This window comes from Oncorhynchus keta, chromosome 28 (assembly GCF_023373465.1).
Source record: "Oncorhynchus keta strain PuntledgeMale-10-30-2019 chromosome 28, Oket_V2, whole genome shotgun sequence".
In the NCBI taxonomy this organism is placed as follows: Eukaryota; Metazoa; Chordata; class Actinopteri; order Salmoniformes; family Salmonidae; genus Oncorhynchus; species Oncorhynchus keta.
The window spans coordinates 35,257,885-35,283,095 of record NC_068448.1 but is presented as its reverse complement, the minus strand read 5'-3'; the positions used below and the strand labels follow the sequence as shown (position 1 = coordinate 35,283,095).

General features: G+C 42.9%; 1 pseudogene; it reads right to left on the bottom strand.

Moving 5' to 3' along the window:
- LOC118361201 (DENN domain-containing protein 2D-like) overlaps positions 1-16,375 on the bottom strand; it is a 37,072-nt pseudogene extending 20,697 nt beyond the window's left edge.
- Positions 16,376-25,211: the final 8,836 nt, after the last annotated feature.

Genomic DNA, 25,211 nt, shown 5'->3' with positions numbered 1-25,211 from the left:
TTCAAATGTAAATTACGTTTGGCTTCAAATGTGATTGGTGTGAAGCCAATTCCAAACTGCCTCCCCGTGACACTTTTTTTGGTGCGCAAGGACCATTCACAGCTGAGCTCACTCAGTTGAGCTATTATTTTAGATTTCTTTTTTAATCAAGGGAGGCCAAATGCTCGCTGGCTTCCTTTGAATTCAATGCTAAGGGCGACAGCAATGTCATACACTTTTTGACCAGACAGCATAGATGGGCTACACTAAGACAGAGTGGTGGTGTTTTGTTTGATTGGATGCTTTCTCCGGTGAGATACATTCAGCCTATTGAAGGACATTTATGAAACACAGATGAAAGATAAGTTATTTTACACGTTTTTTTCCTTGGTCATTTTTTGGGGGGAAGCCTGGCTTCCCTTGGCATTCACGTATACATGCCACTGCTTTTCCAACCACCAAATGAATACCTTAACTATCTTTCCTAGTTCCTGAGCTGCCAAAAGAAAGATGTAAACAAACGCTGTCTTTTAGAGACTCGTGCTCTAATTCCTAAACCTACCACAGCTCCTACGTTTATCCATACTGATCTAGGTTCAACAGTCTCAGTATGATCACAAATGTTTTAACACGCAGAAAGAGATTAAACATTACCTAATCATTACCACATACCTACTCAACAGATTTTTACCAGAACACCGAACGTTTCTCGACAATTTTACGCCTCTTCTCACAGTAATTCAAATGGCTCTCTTGCTAGCTGCACTGCAGACACATTTACTAGGCACATCATTTGAACCTGACACAGTTGGGAAATAAATTGCTGGGAAACATGACAGTTGGGAAATTACTTTTTACCTATATTTGCTTTTTTCTGTCCAGCAATTGGATGTGGTCCAACCACCTTGTTCTACATATTTATTTACCACCAATTTCAAAGTTAAATACAGGAAACACACTTGGACCTCCAAGGAGGTTTTTCGTTCAGACATAAAAACACTGAACAAATACTGACTTTAGGTTGTTTTTTTTAAACTAAAATTGCACACCTAACTCAATTAGTCAACTAATCACCAAGCCCTTCAGTATTTGAATCAGATGGGATAGTTCAGGAATTCATAAAATAAGTGGAACTGTCTGGGTTACTCGAAAAGAGGCTTGGGAAACACTGCACTAGAAGAATATATGAACAGCAACGCTTACATACTGCGTAGGTGTAACAGCCATTCTCCATCACAGGGCGTGCTGCCTTTCCCTCAGGCTATATAACATGTTACAACAACATTTCTGGCAGCCAGCAAGCCTCAACTACATCCAAAGAGGGATAGGTAACTTTATTCTGGCATGACTCTCACTCCCTCTTTCTCTCAAACTCACTCTCTGCTTCCCTAAACCTTTACCTGAATGTCATCTTTTAAAGTATTATTGCACTTGAGATATGACCAAAATAGTTCGCTAAAGTCCATGCTTCATGGTTTTGGTCCTGCGGCTTGAAAAATGTACACCAAAACAGTCTCACTCGTCTCTAATTCATTTTTGTGTCAACAGCCACATTCCAGTCCCTAATATGTGCAGTCAGCTGTTAAAGGTCCCCGTAATGCCATACTAGTCGACCAACTGCAATTTATGTGAAAGGTGCAATGGCCTTCAAAGGGGAGGGATCATCTGTAGCATAGGCAGTGGTGGAAAAAGTACCCAATTGTCCCCCAGTAACATACTACTTGAGTAAAAGTCTAAAAGTACTTGGTTTTAAATATACTTAAGTATCAAAAGTAAATTGAATTCAAGTATCAAAAGAAAAAGTATATATCCTTTCACATTCCTTATAATAAGCAAACCAGATGGCACCATTTTCTTGTTTTTTTATTTATTTATGGATAGCCAGGGGCACACTCCAACATAATTTACAAACAAAGCGTTTGTGTTTAGTGAGTCAGTCAGATCAGGCAATATGGATGAGCAGGGATGTCTCTTGATAAGTGTGTGAATTGGACCATTTTCATGTCCTGCTAAGCATTCGAAATGTAACAAGTGTATGGAGTAAAAAGTACCTTCTTTTCTTTGGGAATGTAGTGAAGTAAAAGTTGTCACAAATATGAATAGCAAAGAACAGATACCCCTGAAAATCTACTTAATTAGTACTTTCAAGTATTTTTACTTAAAATTAAGTACTTTACACCACCCTTGTTAAATCTAGGCAAAAAAACTAGCAGACAGGGCTACAAATAGAACAATATAGTTAAGACATATCACAAGTGAGGTGGAAACATATGGAATGTATGTTTCAACAAGGAAGTGATTTACAACGTTAGAAAGAAGAACCCCCCCATCAAATATAGTGCTGTTACATACATATAGTTAGGTCTACTCAACCTAAATGTATTTCTTCACTCCAGTCTGAACAGTTTTAGGCTATACCAAAATGTGGACAGTCAGAGGCTGGCGTGGTATATGGCTGGGGAAACATGCCTTAAATCAGGGGTGGAATATGTCACTGTACTCCTAATTATTTTCAAATGATGAATGGTGAATCGAGATGATTGGAATACTGATCGTTTAAAAAAAATTAAACTGGATGTTTCCATCAGCATGCTAGTAGCTACAGGAAGTGTTGTTGAATCCAATGGGTTGCTTTAACATTAGCTAGCCAAATGACAAAAACAGCAGTTTAATAAAAAAATTGCAGTACTTCAATCTTCTCCATATATAATTTTGGATAATGGTATAATTAGAGGAGTACAGGGCCCTCACACGTCGATGGATAGAGGTACATTTCCCAAGGCTTTCTCATGCCAGATCTTGCAGTGTCCTGATCATGTGGGAAGGTGCAATAATGGTGCTTTCAATCCATTTGCGAACTCGGCTCAGGTAAAAACGATGTCAAATCATGACGTCAGTGATGTGCAGGTTGGAAAGACGGAGCTCTAGAAGGATGCCCGAGTTCCCGACTTGAAATTCATAGTTGGATGACCGTTCAAAGCGATTTTCCCAGTCAGAGCTCGTTTTTCCCAAGTTCCCAGTTGTCTTGAACGCACTGAAGTCGAAGATTTCCGAGGTCCCAGTTGTTTTGAACGCGACATTATAGGCTACTCAGCCCAGCTTCATGCGTAGTGGCCACACCATGTTAAGTCAACAGAAAAGCTGTTCAGGTTATTTGCCTCTCTTAACAAGAGGATCGTCATTGAAAAACATTTTCCCACGGCAAATAAACTTTTAGGCCGAAAATGACTACAATGTTGCGCTAGCCTATCACTTGTTGGCACTGGCGGAGTCGGACCGCGAGTTGTGACTTCATTGAAACAGCTTTAACAGTTGATGTAAACAATTTACATTTTTAAGACTATACATTAGGTTGATGTAATGATAGTCTTACTCACTCCATCTCTGCTTCGTATGTTTTAGTCCATGTGTTTTTCGAATCCTCCTCTGCACCTCATCTCCACTCATGGCTCTCACAGGTTTAACACTCAATGTTATCTTATTTCTCTGGATCGTTTCCGCAGACTATTTGTTTTATCGACCTCGTTCCGTTTGTAGCGTAAGGAGAGTACACAACGCATGCTGTTCACGGGTTGGCTTCGCTGGATGTCGAGTTACACTGTAACTGTGCGCATGCGCGCGCCTATGTTTTAGCAATTGTCACCCTTTTCCCTTCACGTGGATGTGCTTCATCGGATACAATTACGCGCTACCAATGTGTATAACTATTCATTTGATAGTAACTGTAGAATTACAGGTCGTTGCTTCTCGTGAGTCAAGAAGACAATAGTAAAAATATAGCTGCGAGCAGCAATGAACGGGGTTCACAGGATGACAGAAAGGACACAAGATCAGTTGGATAACAAAGCAAGCACTCTATCATGTAAGAACTATCTTACATTATGTGCAATCAGTGATGACATTATTAGAAGATTAAAGTATTTTTTGAATTAGCATATGTGCTAAAGTGCATCTATAGGTACAGTGTGGCCATATTTGAATGCTGCAAAAATATTTTCTCAAAACCATTAAAGATGATGTAATGAGTTTAAATACAAAATCTGAAGTGAATCTGACTTATGGTTCAAGAGGAGAAGATGATTGCAGATGAAGAATGAGTTATTTATAGTTTCCTTGTTTTTAGACACAATACCAAATGTATCTTAAGGACATTCATGATAGCGATGAAAAGCTTCAAGTTGATAGGCCCCTCTGGAGTGGATTTACAGTGGTTTAAATGGACACATAAAATCAGACTTTCTGATTTGTCAATAACTCAGCCAACACTTAGATTTTGTCAAACTAAGTTAAAGACTTTTTATGGATCAAATCCCGTTAGCGGGATCAATTTGACAACATCCGGTGAAATGGCAGAGCTCCAAGTTCAAATTAAATTATTAGAAATATTTAACTTTCATAAAATCACAAGTGCAATACACCCAAATGAAGCTTAACTTCTTGTTAATCCAACCACCGTGTCATATTTCAAAAGGGCTTTACGGCGAAAGCAAACCATGCGATTATCTGGACAGCGACCCATCATACAAATGCATGACAACATTTTTCAACCAGCCAGGCGTGACACAAAACTCAGAAATAACAATATAATTCTTGCCTTACCTTTGAAGGTCTTCTTCTGTTGGCACTCCAATATGTCCCAGAAACATCACAAATTGCCCTTTTGTTCGATTAATTCCTTTGTTATATCCCCAAAATGTCCATTTATTTGGGGCATTTGATTCAGAAAAACACCAGTTCCAACTTGCCCAACATGACTACAAATTATCTAATAAGTTAACAAAAAAACATTGTCCAAACATTTCAAACAACTTTCCTAATCCAACTTTAAGTATTTTAAAACGTAAATAATCGATCAAATTTAAGACTGTAATATACTGCGTTCAATAAGGGATAAAATTAATGTGGAGCGAGTTCCAGGTCGCGCGCCCCAAACAAAACAGTCCACTAGGCTTGATACCCAGAAAAGAAAAGGCTTCTTCTTCATTTCTCAAAGGAAAAACATCAACCAATTTCTAAAGACTTTAGACATCTAGTGGAAGCCATAGGAACTGCAAACAGATGCCTCATAAATCTATTATCCCATAGAAACTAATTGAAAACACAGTCATCTCTACAACAAAAAATTCCCGGATGATTTGTCCTCGGGGTTTCGCCTGCCAAATAAATTCTGTTGTACCACAGGCATGTTCTTAACAGTTTTAGAAACTTTAGAGTGTTTTCTATCTAAATCTACTAATTATATGCATATCCTAGCTTCTGGGCCTGAGAAACAGGAAGTTTACTTTGGGCATGCTTTTCATCCGGACCTGAAAATACTGCCCCCTATCCCAAAGAAGTTAAGACATGTGCCATGCTGTAATTTCGTCCTATGGTTCATGAGAAGAAGATTTCTAAAGTTGATTGTTTTCTTCATATTAGCATATGTGCTAATATGAATCTACTGATATGGTGTGGCCATCTTTGAATGCAGTAACACTATTTTCTCAAACTATTTAGGGACTATTGTGATGATACAACATTTGGAGTGAATCTGACTTCTAGTCCATGAGATGAATATTTTTTATGATTTTTTAAACATTAGCATTACATAATCCAAAAAGTTAATTGTTAATAGGTTCCTTATTTTATAAGACATCAATGCCAAACCTAACATGGTTCATCGTGGTAATAGGCCATTATGCAGTGGAATTACAAAGGACTTACATGGACATGTAATATCTGATTTCCTGATTTATAAATAACTCAGCCATCTATTAACCAATCCACTTGGAGATATTTGGACATATGGTTCACGAGAAGACATTTTTCACACAAAAAAAAGAAGTTCAATACAGACAAAAATCTATCCTGACAGACCTTATTAAGTCCCATTAAGGCAAATTTGGCCAGCATGAGGAAAGATACCTACAAACATAGGGACGCGGATATGAGGGTTTAAGTGAGACTGCTTATAACAGCGCCACCTATAGGATGATCAGTGACATTATTTTTGATCGAAGATACGCATGACCTCTAGTTTTTGTGTGCCAAATTAGAACAAAAGTTACCAATCTATGCTTGAGTTTATATTTGTATTTATTATGGATCTCCCATTAGCTGCTGCCAAAGCAGAAGCTGCTCTTCCTGGGGTCCAGCAAAATGAAGGCAGTTTATACAATTTTAAAACATTACAATACATTCACAGATTTCACAACACACTGTGTGCCCTCAGGCCCCTACTCCACCACTACCACATATCTACATTTCTAAATCCATGTGTATGTATAGTGTGTATGTTATGTGTGTGTGTGTGTGTGTGTGTGTGTGTGTGTGTGTGTGTGTGTGTGTGTGTGTGTGTGTGTGTGTGTGTGTGTGTGTGTGTGTGTGTGTGTGTGTGTGTGTGTGTGTGTGTGTGTGTGCATGTGTCTGTGCCAATGTTTGTGTTGCTTCACAGTCCTCGCTGTTCCATAAGGTGTTTTTTAATCTGTTTTTTAAAATCTAATTGTACTGCTTGCATCAGTTACTTGATGTGGAATAGAGTTCCATGTAGTCATGGCTCTATGTAGTACTGTGTGCCTCCCATAGTCTGTTCTGGACTTGGGGACTGTGAAGAGACCTCTTGTGGCATGTCTCGTGGGGTATGCATGGGTGTCCGAGCTATGTGCCAGTAGTTCAACATGTCAATACCTCTCATAAATAAAAGTAGTGATGAAGTCAATCTCTCCTCCACTTTCAGCCAGGAGATTAACATGCATTTTATTAATATTAGCTCTCTGTGTACATCCAAGGGCCAGCTGTGCTGCCCTGTTGTGAGCTAATTGCAATTTTCCTAAGACCTTTTTTGTTGCACCTGACCACACGACTGAACAGTAGTCAAGGTGCGACAAAACTAGGGCCTGTAGAACCTGCCTTGTTGATAGTGTTGTTAAGAAGGCAGAGCATCGCTTTATTATAGACAGACTTCTCCCCATCTTAGCTACTACTGCATCAATATGTTTTGACCATGACAGTTTACAATCTAGTGTTACTCCAAGCAGTGTTGTCATCTCAACTTGCTTAATTTCCACATTATTTATTACAAGATTTAGTTGAGGTTTAGGGTTTTGTTCCAAATACAATGCTTGTAGTTTAAGAAATATTTAGTTCCTAACTTATTCCCTGCCATCCACTCTGAAACTAACTGCAGCTCTTTGTTGAGTGTTGCAGTCATTTCAGTCGCTGTAGTAGTTGACGTGTATAGTGTTGAATCATTCTCATACATCTCTGGCTTTACTCAAAGTGAGTGGCATGTCGTTAGTAAAAATTGAAAAAAGCAAGGGGCCTAAACAGCTAACCTGGGGATTTCCCGATTCTAACTGGATTATATTTGACATGGTTCCATTACAGAACACCCACTGTGTTCTGTTAGACAAGTAACTCTTTATCGACATTATAGCAGGGGGTGTAAAGTCATAACACATACGTTTTTTTTTTCCAGCAGTAGACTATGATCAATAATGTCAAAAGGTGCACTGAAGTCTAAAAAGACCCCACAATCATTTTATCACCAATTTCTCTCAGCTAATCATCAGTCATTTGGGTAAGTGCTGTGCTTGTTGAGTGTCCTTCCCTATAAGCATGCTGAAATTCTGTTGTCAATTTGTTTACTGTAAAATACCATTGTATCTGGTCAAACACAATTTTTTCCAGAAGTTTACTAAGGGTTGGTAACAGGCTTTCTGGTCGGCTATTTGAGCCTGTAAAGGGGGGTTTACTATTCTTGGGTAGCGGAATGAGTTAGTTGACATTGTAAAAAAAAAAAAATTCTAAGAATAAAAATAGGTTTCATGTGAAGCCCTAATAAAATGGGTATATGCGGAGCCTCATGTTGGGATGTTATCTAAGATTTCGGCGCGTTTCTCTTTCCAGGTGTTGCTGAAACATGCCAAATCTTACAACGCCTGGATAGGTATTTTACATATCTGCTAACCACATGTTGGTCACGTTCCCCTGCTTAGATGTGAAATGCATCAACCAATGGTTGCGTGCCACATCATTGACTGGGCCGTTGGGCACCAGATTGCTATAACATATGTGGTTAGCAGTTACTTAAAATACTTATCCAGACGTTGTAAGATATGGTATGTGTCAGCAAAGTTTGAGCAGGGGAGCACGACCCATATGTTATAGCAATCTGGTGCTCGATGGCACAGTCGATGACGTGGCATTGGTTGATGCATGCAACGTCTGAGTAGGGGAACGTGACCCTCATTATGTTAGCTGTTTGTCTTGCACATGCCTTTTTATGAAGGCATTCACTATTTTGAAAATTCAAACATAAATGTTATGGAAAGATTATGGTTCGATTTGAGCAGGGCGCGCCTCCCTCTCCGGTTTGGCCCCAGTCACGTGATGGGCCATAACCAAGTGCAACCCGGGCCAATTGAATCAAATCCCCTCTATACATTTACAGGTGTGCTTCTCCTACTCAGGTAAACAATGATTAATCATCAAGCACATGACCTTGGGTGCAAATGATTCATAATTCAAGAAATTACACTGTTGTTTTCTTTTAAAGAAAAGTAGACAAAACATATTTCATCCCTATTCTTTAAGTTTTCTTCCTCAAATAGCCTAATATTACTGGTTCACAGCCATAAATAAAGTGACACTTCTTGTTTTCAGTAGTTATGTAGGCATACTAGTGCACATAAAAACAGTGAATTATGACTGAATTGCAAGTGAGAGGAAGTTGAAGAACACACCAACATGAGGTCTCCAAACTCATTCCTAGATGTTATCAACTTGTATTTTGAACTTTTATTTTGGTAGTAACTTGTTTTTTGGTAGTAGCCTACACAATCAAATGCCACCAATAGTTCCATAATGATGGTTCTCACCATGAATTTCCCTCTCTCCATTTCCTCTTTTTAACGCAAGATCCTACATGCACAAGCTATCCTATACACATGTCCTATACACTTATTCTATACAGATTAGTGATGTGACATTATTCAACACATACAGTGAAGCATCATCCTGGACTTCCTGACGGGCCACCCCCAGGTGGTGAGGGTAGGCAACAACACATCCGCCACGCTGACCCTCAACACGGGGGTCCTTCAGGGGTGCGTGCTTAGTCGCCTCCTCTACTCCATGTTCACCCGCGCACAACTCCAACACCATTGTTAAGCTTGCTGACGACATGACAGTGTTTAGCCTGATCACCAACGATGATGAGACAGCCTATAGGGAGGAGGTCAGTGACCTGGCAGTGTGGTGCCAGCACAACAACCTCTCCATCAACGTTGGCAAGACAAAGGAGCTGATCGTGGACTACAGGAAAATGGAAGGCCGAGCACACCCCATCCACATCGACAGGGCTGTAGTGGAGTGGGTCATGAGCTTTGTTCCTCGGTGTCCACATCACTAAGGAATGATCATGGTCCACACACACCAACACAGTCGTGGACAAGGCACAACACTGCCTCTTCCCCATCAGGAGGCTGCAAAGATTTGGCATGGGCTTTCAGATCCTCAAAACATTCTACAGCTGCACCATTGAGAGCATCTTGACTGGCTACATCACCGCTTGGTATGGCAACTGCTTAGCATCCAACCGCAAAGCGCTACAGAGGGTAGTGCGTACAGCCCAGTACATCATTAGGGCCGTGCTCCCTGCAATCCATAACCTCTTCACCAGGCAATGTCAGACGAAGGCCTTAAAAATGGTCAAAGACTCCAGCCACCCAAGTCATAGACTGTTCCCTCAGCTACTGCACAGCAAGCGGTACCGATGCAGTCTGGAACCAACAGGACCCTGACCAGCTTCTACCCCCAAGCCATAAGACCGCTAAATAGTTTGCCCACGTAGCTATTGGTTAACTATTGAACTATTTGCATTGACCCTTTAAACTATTTGCATTGACCCTTTAAACTCTTTTGACTCATCACATACTCTGCTGTTACCGTTTGTTATCTGTCCAGTTGCCTATGACTTTATCCCTACCTATATGTCCATATCTACATCAATTACCTCGTACCCCTACAGATCAACTCGGTACTGGTACCCTGTGTATATAGCCAAGTTATTGTTACTCATGGTGTATTTATTCCTTGTGTTATTATGTTTTTCTATTATTTCTTTTTTTCTCTCTCTGCATTGTTGGGAAGGGCCAGTAAGTAAGCATTTCACTGTTAGTCTATACCTGTTGTTTATGAAGCATGTGACAGATAACATTGCTTTGATTTGATCATAGCATCCATGATGTTGAGAATAGTTAGGTGAATAGTAAGGTATGTTTACTCTTTAGCCGGTCAGCCATCGGTCTCAGCTGGACCAGATGGGTGGGTCCTCCTGAGGCTCCCGTCACAGGAGCATCAACCTCCTCCCTCTCCTCTAGAACCCTCTCTAGAAGAAGAAGAACCACCACAACAGCAATTCATCCTTTACTTGCATGTTCGGTATAACACTGTTCATATTCAGAGAGAGAAGGAGAAAGAGAGAGCAATGGTAGATGTTTAAGTGACGGGCCACTCACCGTTTTTTGAGGCCTCGCGCACCGAGGAGTAGAACTGCTGCCCTCTCCGTCTAAATCCAGTCTCTTGGCCATCTGTTAGCTGTTTACCTTGGATTGACATTAAGCATCAAGAAGTTCTACTTCAACCTCTTTTGGAATTTACACCAAACTTCTGTGATGTACATGTATATGAAGGAATGTTTTATCACAGTTTCGAAAAAATGGACAGTAATGATGAATGTTCATGCAAGTACTGTATGTATCAACTTAGCTAAAATAATATAATAATACATGAATAAATATGATTTAATAAATGATAACACTGACACACCGTCAAGACAGTTAAAAATGTTTTTTTTTGTCAAGGCAAGTGCCATCTGCCTGTTTTGAACACCTGGGCCAGTGAATAGAAGGATGACATGGATGCACTCGATCCCTCCGATGTCAACAACTACAGACCAGTATCCCTTCTTTCTTTTCTCTCCAAAACTCTTGAACGTGCCGTCCTTGGTCAGCTCTCCCGCTATCTCTCTCAGAATGACCTTCTTGATCCAAATCAGTCAGGTTTCAAAACTAGTCATTCAACTGAGACTGCTCTTCTCTGTCTCACGGAGGCGCTCCGCACTGCTAAAGCTAACTCTCTCTCCTCTGCTCTCATCCTTCTAGACCTATCGGCTGCCTTCGATACTGTGAACCATCAGATCCTCCTCTCCACCCTCTCCGAGTTGGGCATTTCCGGCGCGGCCCACGCTTGATTGCGTCCTACCTGACAGGTCGCTCCTACCAGGTGGCGTGGCGAGAATCTGTCTCCTCACCACGCGCTCTCACCACTGGTGTCCCCAGGGCTCTGTTCTAGGCCCTCTCCTATTCTCGCTATACACCAAGTCACTTGGCTCTGTCATAACCTCACATGGTCTCTCCTATCATTGCTATGCAGACGACACACAATTAATCTTCTCCTTTCCCCCTTCTGATGACCAGGTGGCGAATCGCATCTCTGCATGTCTGGCAGACATATCAGTGTGGATGACGGATCACCACCTCAAGCTGAACCTCGGCAAGACGGAGCTGCTCTTCCTCCCGGGGAAGGACTGCCCGTTCCATGATCTCGCCATCACGGTTGACAACTCCATTGTGTCCTCCTCCCAGAGCGCTAAGAACCTTGGCGTGATCCTGGACAACACCCTGTCATTCTCAACTAACATCAAGGCGGTGGCCTGTTCCTGTAGGTTCATGCTCTACAACATCCGCAGAGTACGACCCTGCCTCACACAAGAAGCGGCGCAGGTCCTAATCCAGGCACTTGTCATCTCCCGTCTGGATGACTGCAACTCGCTGTTGGCTGGGCTCCCTGCCTGTGCCATTAAACCCCTACAACTCATCCAGAATGCCGCAGCCCGTCTGGTGTTCAACCTTCCCAAGTTCTCTCACGTCACCCCGCTCCTCCGCTCTCTCCACTGGCTTCCAGTTGAAGCTCGCATCCGCTACAAGACCATGGTGCTTGCCTACGGAGCTGTGAGGGGAACGGCACCTCAGTACCTCCAGGCTCTGATCAGGCCCTACACCCAAACAAGGGCACTGCGTTCATCCACCTCTGGCCTGCTCGCCTCCCTACCACTGAGGAAGTACAGTTCCCGCTCAGCCCAGTCAAAACTGTTCGCTGCTCTGGCTCCCCAATGGTGGAACACACTCCCTCACGACGCCAGGACAGCAGAGTCAATCACCACCTTCCGGAGACACCTGAAACCCCACCTCTTTAAGGAATACCTAGGATAGGATAAAGTAATCCTTCTCACCCCCCTTAAAAGATTTAGATGCACTATTGTAAAGTGGCTGTTCCACTGGATGTAATAAGGTGAATGCACCAATTTGTAAGTCGCTCTGGATAAGAGCGTCTGCTAAATGACTTAAATGTAAATGTAATGTAATGGATGCTCACGTTTGGGATAGAAAGAGGAAAAGCTCCAGCTTCTTCTCTGAGGACTCTCTCCCTCCATCCTAACTCTCTTTGTCTGGAAGAGAGGGGGAGAAATAGTTTAGATTTTTTTTTAAGGAATACAATTAATTGAAAGGAATGACTCAAATGTCAACATCCAAACCTCAACTACTTAAGATTGTTTTGCGTTGATCATTTTTTGGTTGTTGATTTTAGTCCGAGATACCGTCCATGAATGTCATAGCAGCATCACACCTGAACCTCAAGCACCTGATTCCCTGTCTCGTGAAGGTCATCCCTGTATCACTACTATCCAGTATTCATGCTCTCCCATCTGTCTGCCTGTCAGTTTACGTACTTTACCAGAGACACAGGCTGTATGTGCACATCATGGATCTGGATGGGAATGCATCTAGCTAGACTATTTATAGCTGACCAAAATGACAGGACACGGAATGCCCCATGGGAAATCTCCCTGATGATACAACCCCACAGTATTGGGAGGGGACGCTAACGTTATGGCCTGGTTGTAGTCTCTAGACAGATGGGTTGCCTCCCCCGATGTTCCGGCTTACATGTCTGTTTTTTTTCCGGGGTCAGTTGGGACAGAGAGGACGAGACGGAAATGGGCTGTGCGTCACCGGTGCCGTCACTGCCGTATCCGCTTGTTGCCCTAGCTAAACATGAGCACCACATTTTAAACCCGTTTCAACCAAACTCGTGATTTGTTGAGAGTTGTCTGAAGAGGACCCTCCCTGCAAAATGTTTTCTCCTTTTGAAATGAGAATCTGACATCGTCCCAAGACCTTGTGCCATTGTCTAGCTTACGTTGGTCCAGGGTCTGGGATTTCCAAAACTAGCGTGGTTGTGGAAACATTGTAGGAATGTTGTGTGCTGTAGCTTAAGAATGACAGTTTGGGTTCCACTACCACTTTTTTCATTGCTGTGATGGTAATGGAATATTTAGTGGCCCAGTAGGCCTATAAAACATCATAAACAGGTGGACAGAGTCTTCAGTGTCTTTTCCTAATCTTTGTCATAATGTGATAATTTGAAGATTCTGAATTGTGGGCTAAATCAGAGGCTAATAGAGTGTGAATGCCAACACACAAACCCTTCACTTCAATGATAGATCCAGGTCTATTTCTACTGACACCTAAGTCAAAACAATAACTTTACTGAACAAAAATATAAACGCAAAAATTGCAATTTTTTTACTGAGTTACAGTTTATATAAGGGAATCAGTCAATTGAAATATTTTAATTAGCCCCTAATCTATGGATTTCAGATGACTGGGAGGGCATATGCCCACCTCCTGGGGAGCTAGGCCCGGCCAATCAGAATGAGTTTTTCCCCACAAACTGGCTTTATTACCGACAGAAATATCCTCAGTTTCATCGGCTGTCTGGGTGGTTGGTCTCAGAGGACCCCGTAGGTGAAGAAGCCAGACGTGGAGTTTCTGGGCTGATAGAGAAATGAAATTAATTTTTCTGGCAACAGCTCTGGTGGACATTCCTGCGGTCAGCATGCCAATCGAACGCTCCCTCACAACTTGAGACATCTGTGGCATTGTGTTGTGTGACAAAACTGCACATTTTAGAGTGATCTTTATTGTCCCCAGCACAAGGTGCACATGTGTAATGATCATGCTGTTTAATCAGCTTCTTGATATGTCACACCTGTCAAGTGGATGGATTAGCTTGGCAAAGGAGAAAGGCTCACTAACAGGGATGTAAACACATTTTTGCACACAATTTGAGAGAAATAAGCTTTTTGTGCATATTTCAGTTCATAAAACATGGGACCAAAACTTTACATGTTGCGTTTCCATTTTTGATCAGTATGGAATCTGCATCCGTGCTCTTCTGAGTTATAGAGGGAATTGCTCCTAACCGCCCATTCTAGATTTGGGTCATGCTGTCCTCTTGGGATCCCCTGTCCAGTGAAATGTGACTTGGTGTACAACTAGGACCACCCCTCATCGCAAGTGCAAACACTGAGGGGGTATTTTAAGCCTCTGGGAACTCGGGGGCTGGGCATTGTGTGTCTGAACTGTCAATGACTGGATTGGCCTGTACACATTCGCCCAACCTGGGGCTCTCTGTCCACTGTTCACTTTGAATCTAACCAGTAGCCTACTGTAGGTACTGCACCTATTCCCAGACTCAACATTTGGGACGATTCCAGATTGTGTGAAATTCACTTTGGTCAGATTCTGTGTCCTGTTCTCATACACACTACCCTCCTAAAAGCCAGAGTTCACCAACTGACAAGCCCCTACTAGTCCCAGTGTCGATGTCATTCATTATCTCAATAACAGGTTACTACGTATCATGAACACCTGCTTTTTCCCCCACTGAAATGTATTAGGGCAAATAAAATATCTGACTTGGTGTTAACTCTCTCTCTCTCTTTTACCTCATCTCCTAAGTAATTGTAGTTGCTGGTAATCTGACTGAATATTAGGTTCGAAAGCTTATCTCAAATCTGACATATTGTGCTTTCCGTATGCTGCAGCTCGTGGTTGTGCAATGTTAGAACACTAGGAAAGAAGACACACATCTAACACAATATTGTTCTGTCATGTATTATTTTATTATTACCTACCTTTTTATTGTATTATTTGATCATATGTGTTCATAAATAGCTTACAAGCTAAACAAGCTAACTCGGTTGAGCTAACAATTAATCAAGTCTATATACTGGGTTTTTACAGTGGCTGCAATGTAGTACAGTATTGCTCTTTGCTGTATATAGTGAGTTGTTCCCTGCGCCGAATACGTGGAAGTTGATTAATAGAGCCCTGCGCACCTCTCTGATTCAGAGGGATTGGGTTAAATGCAGAAGACACATTTCAGTTGAATGTATTCAGTTGTAGAACTGACTAGGTATCCCCCTTTCCCTTTTCCATCAGCATTGCAGAGTGTAACCCAAACCTATGGAGGGCACTGAAACACAAGCACAGCCTTGTGTTTCAGTCACAACCACCTGTGGCACAAATAGTCATTTTTATACTCAAATAGGACTGTACTCAAAAAGGACTGTATTTATGGCAAGTCTGATGTCTTGATTTCGTTATAACAAGAGGAAGTCACCAAACACAGTTGTTGTGCTGTTACCACTAACCACAGGAAGTAAAAGTAAAATTGTGTTAGTTTGATAGCACCAGCATCCTGTCAAGTAGATCACATATTTCTCCACCCTTCCCATCATGTGATGTTTATTGACGGGAAATATTTTAAATGTGCCTCTTACACAACTATTGAGATGATTCGAAAGAAATCTGCTATGGCAAAAATGATCAAGTTTTGATAAAAACAGAATAGACAATACACTTTCTCTTGATCTAATAACCCCCCCGCAAACTGTGCAATGGTTTATACACTTAGTGATTATTTTCAGGTTTTTGTCCTCTTTCTCTATCAGGTATTTATCTTACTTTTACAGTGTATTTACCAATATCCATTTAGCTTTACTTTGCCTGATGCAACATTATTTCTGTGCCTCTGATCATAGGCCTAGGTCAGAATCCCACAGGTAATGCTGCGTAGTGCAACCTTGAACTCAACACATGTAGAACACATGTTAGTCAGACCGACTAACATACCGGTACTCACCAATGTGCAATCTCTTGCCCAATCAGAATCAACCTGTAGGTATATCCACTGATCGTGTCCTCCAATTGTGTTTGATAGAACAATCCACTGCTTGGTTCGTTTTGCAGTTCACCTCTACCCAGGCAGACACCACTGCTAGAGGATATGGCAGCGGATCATTCGGTCAAGTTGAAGTCCCCATAACTTTCTCTCACTCTCTCAATTCTGTCTTTACTTGCCTCTTTACTTTCAACCTATATTTTTTATTTCCTTTATTTTTATTTCACTTTCAAGTCTTTTGTTCGTACTCTCCTTGTCTCTGTATGTTTAGCAGTTCCAAAGGTTGCTGGTGCCCTACACTATGAGGAAGTGTGCATGTTGACAGTGTGTACAATGCACGCCTCAGTTAGTAGAAGTCGACTTTAACCCAGGCCCAGGGGAATTTCCTCTTTCAATAGGAGTTGTGACTATTGCATATGCATCTGTATGCATAATACATAGACAGGTGTGTATCATGTATCACCAATCTCTCAATTTCACCCCTTATCCTCCCTTCGCAGGATATTGTTGACAACCAAGTAATGCTGCTAAAAGTTGCTATCCCTTTCTCTAACCTAATCATTTCTGACACACCTTTGCCTATCCATTTGACACACAGCACTCTACTTTATGGGAAGTTATGTCGGCCAGCTAAATAGGGTTACTTTATTTTTGCAAAATGGGCTACAACATGAATTTGAAATGGATTACAACATGAATGCAGAATGTTCTTCATTAACATAAAATCAAATCAAATTTATTTATATAGCCCTTCGTACATCAGCTGATATCTCAAAGTGCTGTACAGAAACCCAGCCTAAAACCCCAAACAGCAAGCAATGCAGGTGTAGAAGCACGGTGGCTGGGAAAAACTCCCTAGAAAGGCCAAAACCTAGGAAGAAACCTAGAGAGGAACCAGGCTATGTGGGGTGGCCAGTCCTCTTCTGGCTGTGCCGGGTGGAGATTATAACAGAACATGGCCAAGATGTTCAAATGTTCATAAATGACCAGCATGGTCGAATAATAACAAGGCAGAACAGTTGAAACTGGAGCAGCAGCACAGTCAGGTGGACTGGGGACAGCAAGGAGTCATCATGTCAGGTAGTCCTGGGGCACGGTCCTAGGGCTCAGGTCCTCCGAGAGAGAGAAAGAAAGAGAGAATTAGAGAGAGCATATGTGGGGTGGCCCGTCCTCTTCTGGCTGTGCCGGGTGGAGATTATAACATAACATGGCCAAGATGTTCAAATGTTCATAAATGACCAGCATGGTCGAATAATAGTAAGGCAGAACAGTTGAAACTGGAGCAGCAGCATGACCAGGTGGACTGGGGACAGCAAGGAGTCATCATGTCAGGTAGTCCTGGGGCATGGTCCTAGGGCTCAGGTCAGTTGAAACTGGAGCAGCAGCATAGCCAGGTGGACTGGGGACAGCAAGGAGTCATCATGTCAGGTAGTCCTGGGGCATGGTCCTAGGGCTCAGGTCCTCCGAGAGAGAGAGAGAAAGAAAGTAGGAGAGAATTAGAGAACGCACACTTAGATTCACACAGGACACCGAATAGGACAGGAGAAGTACTCCAGATATAACAAAGTGACCCTAGCCCCCCGACACAAACTACTGCAGCATAAATACTGGAGGATGAGACAGGAGGGGACAGGAGACACTGTGGCCCCATCCGAGGACACCCCCGGACAGGGCCAAACAGGAAGGATATAACCCCACCCACTTTGCCAAAGCACAGCCCCCACACCACTAGAGGGATATCTTCAACCACCAACTTACCATCCTGAGACAAGGCTGAGTATAGCCCACAATGATCTCCGCCACGGCACAGCTCAAGTGGGGGGGGGCGCCAACCCAGACAGGATGACCACAACAGTGAATCAACCCACTCAGGTGACGCACCCCCTGCAGGGACGGCATGAGAGAGCCCCAGTAAGCCAGTGACTCAGCCCCTGTAATAGGGTTAGAGGCAGAGAATCCCAGTGGAAAGAGGGGAACCGGCCAGGCAGAGAGAGCAAGGGCGGTTCGTTGCTCCAGAGCCTTTCCGTTCACCTTCCCACTCCTGGGCCAGACTACACTCAATCATATGACCCACTGAAGAGATGAGTCTTCAGTGAAGACTTAAAGGTTGAGACCGAGTTTGCTTCTCTGACATGGGTAGGCAGACCGTTCCATAAAAATGGAGCTCTATAGGAGAAAGCCCTGCCTCCAGCTGTTTGCTTAGAAATTCTAGGGACAATTAGGAGGCCTGCGTCTTGTGACCGTAGCGTACGTGTAGGTATGTACGGCAGGACCAAATCAGAGAGATAGGTAGGAGCAAGCCCATGTAATGCTTTGTAGGTTAGCAGTAAAACCTTTAAAATCAGCCCTTGCTTTGACACGAAGCCAGTGTAGAAGCACTGGAGTAATATGATCATTTTTTTTTTTTTTTTTGGTTCTAGTCAGGATTCTAGCAGCCGTAACACTAACTGAAGTTTATTTAGTGCTTTATCCGGGTAGCCGGAAAGTAGAGCATTGCAGTAGTCTAACCTAGAAGTGACAAAAGCATGGATACATTTTTCTGCATCATTTTTGGACAGAAAGTTTCTGATTTTTGCAATATTACGTAGATGGAAAAAGCTGTCTCGAAATGGTCTTGATATGTTCTTCAAAAGAGAGATCAGGGTCCAGAGTAACGCCGAGGTCCTTCAAAGTTTTATTTGAGACGACTGTACAACCATTAAGATTAATTGTCAGATTCAACAGAAGATCTCTTTGTTTCTTGGGACCTAGAACAAGCATCTCTGTTTTGTCCGAGTTTAATAGTAGAACGTTTGCAGCCATCCACTTCCTTATGTCTGAAACACATGCTTCTAGCGAGGGCAATTTTGGGGCTTCACCATGTTTCATTGAAATGTACAGCTGTGTGTCATCCGCATAGCAGTGAAAGTTAACATTATGTTTTCGAATAACATCCCCAAGAGGTAAAATGTATATTGAAAACAATAGTGGTCCTAAAACGGAACCTTGAGGAACACCGAAATTTACAGTTGATTTGTCAGAGGACAAACCATTCACAGAGACAAACTGATATCTTTCCGACAGATAAGATCTGAACCAGGCCAGAACATGTCCGTGTAGACCAATTTGGGTTTCCAATCTCTCCAAAAGAATGTGGTGATCGATGATATCAAAAGCAGCACTAAGGTCTAGGAGCACGAGGACAGATGCAGAGCCTCGGTCCGATGCCATTAAAATGTAATTTACCACCTTCACAAGTGCCGTCTCAGTGCTATGATGGGGTCTAAAACCAGACTGAAGCATTTCGTATACATTGTTTGTCTTCAGGAAAGCAGTGAGTTGCTGCGCAACAGCCTTCTCTAAAATTTTTGAGAGGAATGGAAGATTCGATATAGGCCGATAGTTTTTTATATTTTCTGGGTCAACATATAGGTCAATGGTAACCTACAGGAAGTAGCTGTAGACAAACTAAACTGCACCGCATACTGGTTCTCTTCTATATGAGAGTGTGTTACGATTTGTTATCTCAGTCATCTGCATGTTGTTGTTGTCTTCCTTCGACTGTATATGATAAGACCAATGTCCACCAACTCCCAAGAAGCAGTTTCCTGGCACCAATCTAACCCAAAGGGTTGCTGGGGAGGAGGAGAGCGGCTATACAATATTGATCTGTGACCAAGTGCAAACTAGCCCGAAGTACTCCAAGCAAAGTATGCTTCACTATGCATAAACAATGCATCCTTTTCGCCCTAGTGTCTTCATATTATATAACCCGTGCCAACATCTACTAAGCATCTCAGCTAAGCACATCTCTTAACATTCAGCTGTTGTATGTTGGAATGACACATGACAATTCTGATAGAGTATCAATCAGGTGTGTGTGTGTGTGCAATAACTATACTGGTGGCAGGTCTGGGCTTCATGCACTGAATGGTACACCCTATGACTGCTTCTGGTGTATTGACGGGGCGGGATCTGAAAAGAAATTAGTCCTTTCTGGCATTTCGCAAAAGGCTCTATGTGATACTGATCACACTATACATTTGTGCGTGTCGATATGGTTGTTGTTGTTCGATAGAGCCATTGGATGTCTTTCAGTGATGTTCCTATCAGCGGATTAATTTTTTAATATACAAGCTGACAATTTTTTTCCAGTCTCTGAAAGACTAAAACTTGTGTGGGACGGTGCTTCGTGCTCTGGCCCTTTCCCTACCCAAAGGCAGGCTTTTTTGAAGCGAGGCGGACACTAATAACAATCCTTTGGGCAAAACTGAAAGAACTCACCAGACCACAATGGCTTCGAGTCAATCCTCTCATCAACACGAATTTGATAATAGAGCATTTTTGGATGCTCTATTAGCTACGTGGTGACATTCAACCATACATGTTTCAACTGGAATATAGCGAAGAGGATTCGAAACCGAGTTGGATTTAGCTAGAAGCTCAGCTACAGCCGATGCTGTATGAAAAATATGGTGGCTAGCTAAGTCGTATTTCCTGCAAGCCACCTAGCTAGCTAGCTAGCTAACTTCAGTTTATTTACTGAACCCCACATTGTGTATTGCTGGCTAACATACTACTGTGTTACAGTGGGGGGGAAATCTAATTATTTTTTTCTGTTTGCAACTTAGGTAGCTAACTTGCTAGCTAAGTTAGCTAAACAACTACAGGTTGTTTAACTATATCTATGACTAAAATAGAAGAGGTTTTACAATCTGAGATCTATTGAATGTTGATTAAAAAACATCTTCTCTTTTTAGATATGACTACTAAACAGCAAGCTACAACATTACAACCAGACACCTAAAGCTAGGTTTACCAGCAAACATTAGCACCTGACTGGAGTTGGCTAGCTAGTTAGCAGGCGCCAGGGTAACTTGTTATGCGCCACGCCTCGTGTTTGTAACTTGTTAGAAAATGTGTAACATAATTGACGAGGGTTGACATTGGTTATGATTATGACTGTGAATGCATTTCAATCTCACATAATTATAGGCATTAGGCAAGCTAGGATTCCAAACAGATGTAAATAACAATTATTGGCTTACTAGGTAACAGTGATGAGAAACAATAATACAACAATTTACTGTTTAAATCTGAAACTGATAAGCTGGTTTAACTATAAAAATATTTGCCTAAGCATGCCTGGTAGACATGGCTGTAGCTAGATAGTAAAAAAAAAAGTAGCCAGACTATTTCTACCATGACCTGTTCTAATTGTTGGTACTGTTAGAAGCAAATGAGAATGGGACCGTAATTGCTATTCATTTACCAACCTGACTAAAAAAGAACAGAGATAAAATGGCATTTTACCCAATGGCCTTATAAATCAGTGTATACCAGTGTTTAAGGTCAATGACGACCAGCCAACAGCACTGTAGAGATCCCAATGACGTGTTAGACGTTTTTGAGGGCTGCATGATACACTGAATCAAGTGCTCTCAGGGTAGTGGCTGAGGCATACATATATATAACATCACTAAAATCTAAAACCACCAGTAATGTACATCGTACCAGCTCCTTCCTGGCCTCAAAAGAAAAACAAGTCTTATGCCGGTAATAAAAACCTATTCTCAGCTTGAGCCTCCTTATCAAGTTCTCTACATGCACAGTGAAGTTCAGCTAATCATCAACCCAGACACCCAAATATTTTTGCACATAAACTTGCTCTATAGTATGTCCAGCCAATGTAGCAATGACATGATTAGTAACATGCCTGGCATTTGAAAATACCATGCATTTTGTTTTACCTGAGTTTAGAACCAGCTAAATGTTAAATCCTCTTTGGGCATTTTCAAAAGCTGAAGATAAACTAATACCACTTGAATAAAGAACAGTATCATCTGCATAAAAATTAACATCCGCTGTTTCAATAAGATCCCCAATGTTGTTGATATACAAAATGAACAACAGTGGGCCCACACAATGACATTTTAGATGATTCTATTCCCAAAACAGTTTGGGGAAGGCCTTTTCCTGTTTTAGCATGACAATGCACCATGCACAAAGCGAGGTCCATACAGAAATGTTTGTCGAGATCGGTGTGGAGGAACTTGACTGGCCTGCACAGAGCCTTGACATTGACTGAAGGGCTTTAGAAATAAATGAATAATTGTCTAACCTCAGTGCACAACCTCACTAATGCTCTTGTGGCTGAGTGGAAGCAACTACACTCAGCAATGTTCCAACATCTTGTGGAAAGCCTTCACAGAAGATTGGAGGCTGTTATTTCAGCAAAGAGGGTACCAATTCCATATTAATGCCCATGATTTTGGAATGGGATGTTCGACAAGCTTTTGCTCATGTAGTGTACCTAGGTACATTTGTACGGTTTGGTCACTGTGCAAAGGTTGAGGGTTACGCCATATTTCTTTCTATTAGGCTAGACATTGTTTTAAATGTCTGTGCACATTTATGCATGTTCAACTGTTCTACCCTAATGTTGATGTTATGCTGGCACAGTTCAACTGTCGTTCAAACTGTACAATAGAGTATAATTTATTATATATTTTTTTATCTTGCAGACAATACTGTTTGGTGCCTGGGTTTTTTTCGTGGAGTGGGTTTTAGATGGAGAATTCCTTTGCCTGCATGTGTCATTGTAGCTGTATTCCATGAACTGTATCCCTCTCGATGGATTGAACATTATTCTGGATTTCAGGTAGAAGATGACTCGAGGAGCTGAATGACAGTTTGATCATGACAACACTCCTGCCACAGCTGTACAAGCATTCCCTGAACTCTACTGCACTGATCATACTGTATTTTCTTACTCTGTTTTCTTTGTGAATGGCAATTTCATCATGACTACCTCTCCCATCATCTGCTGATCACCAGTTCTCATAGCTACAGATTATTACACCAGATAATGTGATTTAACTGTCAGGATTTGACCAGGATTGTTCTGGTTTTGGCCACTAGATGCCCCCATTGTGCTTTTTTGACCCTTTTGTTTTCCCCTGTTTCCAGATTATTATTTGCACCTGTGCCTCGTTTCCCTTAAATGTATTTAAACCCTTAGTTTTCCTCAGTTCTTTGCTCTGTGTTTGAATGTTAGCACCCAGCCCCAGCGATGCTGTGAACATTTGTTACTCCAGTTGGACTCTCTTGTGGTATTCTGTTTTTGTTCTCATTTATTTATTTTTGATTACGTTTTGAGGCTTTTCCCCTGCTGTACCTACCACCTTGTGGATTTACCTTTTCACTTGGAGGATTACCTTTTTCTCTTGGAATTACTTTTGACGTTGTGGATTTATATTTTTGCCTGAAGTACTTTCCTTTTTACTTGTCTGCCGACTTTTAGTTTGCTAAGTGACTGTTTCTCACACCGGAGACCCGAGTTCGTAACCGGGTCCTGACACAAACACAGAGCCAAAATGAACCCAGAGGCAGCCAGTTCTCAGGACATTTTTGCCACGCTGTTCTTCACGAGGGGACTGTCCAACGCCACGAAGCCCCTCTGGTTCAGCAAGAGGCCTTAAAATGGCTAGACATTCTCAACTTCTGTCGGAGATGCTGACTTCCATAAAGCAGATATCTGATCGACTTCCCCCGGCAACCGCTCCCACCCCAGTACCTCAGATTCAAGTGCCCGTGGCAGTTAACCCCCTGGCTGAACCTCATCTTCCACCTCCCCAACGGTTCTCAGGTGATCCGAGTGCTTGTAAGGGTTTTTTCACCCAATGTTCTCTCTCCTTCGAGCTGCAACCCTCCCTCGTTTCCCACCCCCAAGATCGCATATATCATCACCCTGCTGTCGGAAAAAGCCCTGGCCTGGGCTACTGCTGTGTGGGATGCCCAAAGTCCCTGCTGTGCCAGCTACTCTGCCTTTGCTGAGGAATTCAAGCGAGTGTTTCAATGTCCAACCAGCGGCCTGACTCAGCCAAACAGCTCCTGACTCTCCGCCAAGGTCGGCACAGCGTGACAGACTATGCCATCCAGTTCCGCACGGTGGCAACAACGAGTGGCTGGAACGACGAGGCGCTCACAGTGTGCTTTCTGAAGGGTTTTTCCGACACCATCCAAGATCAACTGGCCACTCAGGAACCACCGGACAACCTCGAGTCCCTGATCAAGTTGGCCTCACGAATAGACCAGCGTCTGAGAGACAGAAATCAACCGTAGACCTCTCGCCCTAGCTCCTAACGGTCCCAGCTCCGTCCCCACCTTTATCCTCGCTGGCTCCACTGGAACCCATGCAGATTGGACGCATCTCCCAGGCTGAGTGAGACCGCCGGATGAGGGAGCGATGCTGTCTATATTGCGGCAAACCGGGCCATTTCTGCTCCACGTGTCCCGGGCTTCAGGGAAACGCACTGTCCCGTGCAGGCCTGGGGGGACTGTAACGGGAAACATAACCTCCTTCCATCCGTCCAACTCCCGGCTGCTCATTCCAGTCATCCTTTCCTGGGACAACCGCGAGCTTCCCCTTCAAGCACTGGTAGACTCTGGAGCCGCAGGAAACTTCATGGATGGTATCTGGGCGAAGGAGAATGGCGTCCCCTCTGAACCTCTAAGGGACCCCATGAGGGTTACTATGTTGGATGGAAGCCCTCTTGGATCTGGACTTGTCACTCGCGTCACTACCCCCTTGCGACTTTCAGTTTCCCAACACCAGGAAGTGATGAACTTTCATCTGATCCCCTGTTCCGAGTTCACTCTCGTCCTTTGCTACCCCTGGCTTCACAGCCATAACCCTCACATCGACTGGTCTGTGGGCATCATTAAGCAGTGGGGACCTACGTGCCAAGCCACTTGTATCTTCCCGAGTTCCCCGAGTTCTCCTCCCGAGTCTCTAGAATCCATCGACCTGTCCCGAGTTCCCGAATGTTACCATGACCTCAAACTGGTATTTAGCAAACAGAGGGCCACCATGCTACCACCCCATAGACCTTACGATTGCCCCGTCGACCTGTTTCCGGGCACCTGCCCCCCCAGGGGTCAGATCTTTTCCTTATCTCCTCCCGAACGAGCTGCTATGGATACCTACATCAAGGATGCTCTGGCAGCAGGCCTCATTCGTCCGTCCACCTCGCCCGCGGGAGCAGGGTTTTCGACTACCGGGGACTCAATGCCATAACCGTCCGTAACTGCTACCCGCTACCCCTTATGGCCACAGCATTTGAGCTGCTTCATGAAGCAGTTGTCTTCACTAAGCTTGACCTGCAGAACGCATACCATCT